This window comes from Carlito syrichta, unplaced genomic scaffold, assembly GCF_000164805.1.
Source record: "Carlito syrichta isolate Samal-C Ts95f unplaced genomic scaffold, Tarsius_syrichta-2.0.1 Scaffold184526, whole genome shotgun sequence".
Lineage (NCBI taxonomy): Eukaryota > Metazoa > Chordata > Mammalia > Primates > Tarsiidae > Carlito > Carlito syrichta.
Window position 1 is genome coordinate 5,672 of NW_007128622.1, and position 4,345 is coordinate 10,016.

Below are 4,345 nucleotides of genomic sequence, written 5' to 3' on the forward strand. Positions count from 1 at the left end.
TGTAGTAGCTGAAGCTATATTTTCTGTATTTTAAACAATCTATGACTGAGCATAGACTATGCTCCATATAGCAATATGAGGAAACGGAGACTAAGAAGAATAAGACATAGTCATTACTAGGAGGGGTTTCCCACATGAAGTGCAGATAAGAAAATGTTGTCATCAACATAATATAAACAGAATAGGATAAGCCTCAAGAGAAGTACAAAAGGGGGTTATGAGATACTGAGGAGAGCACGTTCAAAAAACTAGAGGGAATGTATTTGAGCTGAGAGGGTCGAGTGGCAAGGGAGAGAGACAGGCTTCCAAGGAGAAAGTAGGCAGAAGGAGAGCCAGTTGGGATATAAGGATTCTTGGGGAACAGCAAACAGCCGATTCTGAATCTGAGAATCAAGTTCTGAGAGTCAAGTATGCAGGAATAGGCAAGAACATGCAGGCTAGGAATTCATAAAATTCATAATGTCAGTAGGTGGTGAGCAGGATTAAAGAGAGGTGGCAGGATTAAAATGTATCAATCAACCTGTTCAACTGAGTACCACTATAAGCATTATAGTATTAAGCATGTAAGCTGTGTTCTATCAAAATAAATCTGTTATTAGAGTTGTTAGGAAGTATAAGATGACATTCAGTCAAATGTCTGTCCTAAAAGGATGTGTATATTACCAGCTTATAGAAATTACAGTGTGGAAATATTCACTTGCTAGAGTGAACTCCCTGAGAATGATGTTACTATTTTTTTATTTAGAAATAATTTCAGAAACGTGCAGCATATCTGAGTTATTATTATGCATAGTGGCTGTTTACAAGTTTATTAAGACTGTTTCATGAAGCAGTTTAGATAAATATCTATGCAATCTTTTTGTTTTATTTTATTAAAGATACTAGCCAGTCACTGCAGCTGGGTCAGAGTTATGGTCACCATTTAGTTATGCAGAGATAAAATTTTAATTTTCCTATAATTGACTCAACCCACTTTGGTTTCACATAGCTCAGTATCTGCTAAAGTGAAACAGACCTGAGTTTGGCTACTTCAAGGCAAATTCCTCACTTTGGGTCTAAAACTTTGACTCTCTTAGGCAAATATTTCAACAAATGCAATCTTTCAGTTATTCACACTGAAAGGTTAAACTTTGTCTCCGGACTGAGTCCCACTCTTAAAGATGCTCTGCCCTGCCTCATTCCTGGAATTTGAGGGAGGGCAAAAAAATGGCAAGAGGACACACACATTGAGAAGGAGCCTCTGGCCTTCAGTCTTGGCTGATGTGCCCAGAGACATCTCTTCTTACTTGGTTTGGGGTGTCCTTTACTGCCAGTGAAACTGCTGCTGATGTCAGGGCATCTCTGGGTGTCTGCAATGCATCATGATTGCAGATAAGTTATGTCTTCCTCAAAAGGCAGAAACTTCTGGCCTGCATTTTGCCTCTTAATTCTTAAAAATTCTCTGAGGACCTATGGAATACTTCTGGGAATCCTAGAGTCAAAGGAGAGTTGGGAGGCTTTGTCTTGTTCTTTGCCCAAACACATTGTGTAGTCGATCCTGGTCCCAGGATCTGCCCTGGTCACAGGACCCACCAATTTTTTGCTCAGTCCTCTGCAAGGCAAGGTCCTTAGGGCACACGGCCTTGCTGCTCTCATCTCCATGGTTTCCTCTTCTTTCCACTGCACACCCTGATGAAGGAAAGGAATTAAGAGTGCTCCTTCACTTCCTGAGGACCCAGGAAACCTCTACAATCTAGACCCACATCTACTGAACCCCCCAAAATCTTTCTCCCATCCAGGAAAACCTACTATTTTCTTTGCTCTGTCATGGAAGTCTCTCTTCACATCATATCCTATATCATTCTATAGTCTGTGATATAAGCCCACAGCTTGGTGTCCTTAGGCTTACAAAATGTGATTGATAGTTAAAGGGAAACTCAGAATTTGGAAAACTTTATTGTTTCTCAAGTGCTTTGCTACTGAAAGCCTGGCTTTCAAAACTGGAATTTGTATCAGTCTTTTTCAAAGTTTATTGAGAATGTCAAAGCTGAGCAATGAAGTATGTGTTCTTGTGGAATTTTCTTTTCATCTGAAGAAAGAATATATAGAAAACTGTTGACACTCTTGGATGAATAGGCTTAAAGATAAGGGTAAAAGGTACAGGAAAAAAGTCACTTTCTAGCAAACTATTACCATAACAGCATATAGGGTATATATTAGTCTGCTTAGGTTGCCAAAACAAAATGGTGGCTTAAACAAAAATCAATTTTCTCACATTCTGGAAACTAGAAAACCCTGTGATCTGAGTGTCAGTATATTTGGTTCCAGGCAAGGGTTTCTTCCTGACATGCAGGTGACTACCTGCAAACTGTGTCCTCACATGGCCTTTCCTCTGTGAGTACAGAAAGACAGAAAGAGAGGGCTTCAGTGTCTCTTCCTCTTCATATAAGGTCACTCATTCCATCAAATAAAGCCTCATATTTATGACTTCATTTAAGCTTAATCACCACCTTGGACTCTTTATCTTCAAATACATCTCGTTGAGAGTTAGGGCTTCAACATATAAATCTGGGGAAAACAATTCAGTTCATAACAACTTGTCAATTATTCACAAATAATTTGTGAGGAATTAACAGTCTTTACATTTCTTCTAAAGAGGAAAATCTAACTCATTGAAATGGTTATACAACATCTGTGAGGTGTTCCTAGCATGCCTTTAAAAATGTCATGGCAGGTTCATCTTCAGGCAAGAACTCAAAGTTATTGAAAAGAAGAATGACAAGAGGGGATCAAAGGAGAAAATGGGTATCTGATCTTCCCTCTGTGCCCTAGTCTGAATAAAGAAAGCAGAAGAGCCAGGCTCGGTGGCTCAGCAAGTAATCCCATGCCTTTAGGAGGCCGAGGTGAGTGGATTATGTGAGCCTGAGGGTTCGAGATCTACCTGGGCAGCGAGACCTCATCTCTACAATAAATCAAAAAATCAGCCAGGCTTGGTTGTGCATGCCTGTAATTCTGGCTACTTGGAAGGCTGAGGCAGAAGGATTCCCGGAGCCCAGCAGGTCAAGGCTGTGGTGACTGGGAGTGGCCACTGCACTCCAGTTTGGGCGAAAGAGTGAGACTCCAACTCAAAAAAAGAAAAACAAAAGAAAGCAGAAGAAACTTCTGAAAGGATGGGTAATTGTGCAAATGGAAGAGAGTGTAACATTTAGAGTTAAGGCTAAGCTATTTTAATAACCAAGAGGCCTAAAAATAAAATGACTTTTTTTTAAGAACTGATGTTTGTTTTTCTAACAAACCCTAAGCCAGAATTTCTGAGAATGACTTTTATGTTACTTAAGTATAATAGAAAAATCAAAATAAGAAGATTACTTTGTAACATGTGAACATGATACTAAACTCAAATTTCAGTGTTCACAAATGGAGTTTTATTGAAACACAATCTCACTTGTACATTCATGTATTGCACTTGGCTTTGTGGCCCTACAAGAGCAGATATGAGTCGTGACTGACACCAGATGACCCATGAAGATTGAAATACATGCTCTGTGTCCTTGGCAGGAAAAGTGTGCCAACCTCTGGTCTAACTGGTTCAGGCTGGTAGAGCGGGTCTCCCCCACAAAGTCACCCAGTGACCCCAGCTAATCAGGACCACTCAGAGGCTTCCAAGGTGGGTGTGATCATCAGAGCTTCCACATGTCACCAGTGCAGGCATAGCACACATTACTTATATCTGTCTGTTGCTTGGTCTCACCTCACTGCAAGGGACAGAAATGTGTGTGATCTAGTAGGCAGACTGGTTCAGCGCTCTTTCTGGTGGAAGACATTGCCACACTGAGCTCTTTCCACTGGCTATCCAGGGCATCCTTGGCCTCAATTCCAATCCTGAATTTCTGCCTCCATACACTGAATTTTTATTCTCACAAAGTATGGAATGAAAACAGACACATAGTTTAAAACAAAAAAAATGTGTTTTAGTTTATTTTCAAGCATTACTGCATTTTTCTTGGAAACACTCATGGTAAATTGAGATCTACAATATCTCATCATCTACACTCAGAGGTTTACAAACTAGTTCTAGAAATTACATTTTTTAAAAGTTTTTTTTAAAAAAATACTGACTGATATCTTAAAATTTTTTATCAGTCAAGAACTTTCCTCCATCTTCCAATTGCTAACATGCCACTATTCATGTGAGTGCTCACTCTGTAGAAAAACATACACCGATTATTAAAGCAAAACCGCTTCATGAGTTCATGCTTCCACATGCTTATGCAGGATAAGAACTGGGCTTGTTGTCTCTAATCCACCTCCAGTCTGGCTTTAGGTTCTACTGGACTGGAAATGCTAATCATCATACATTTTCTTG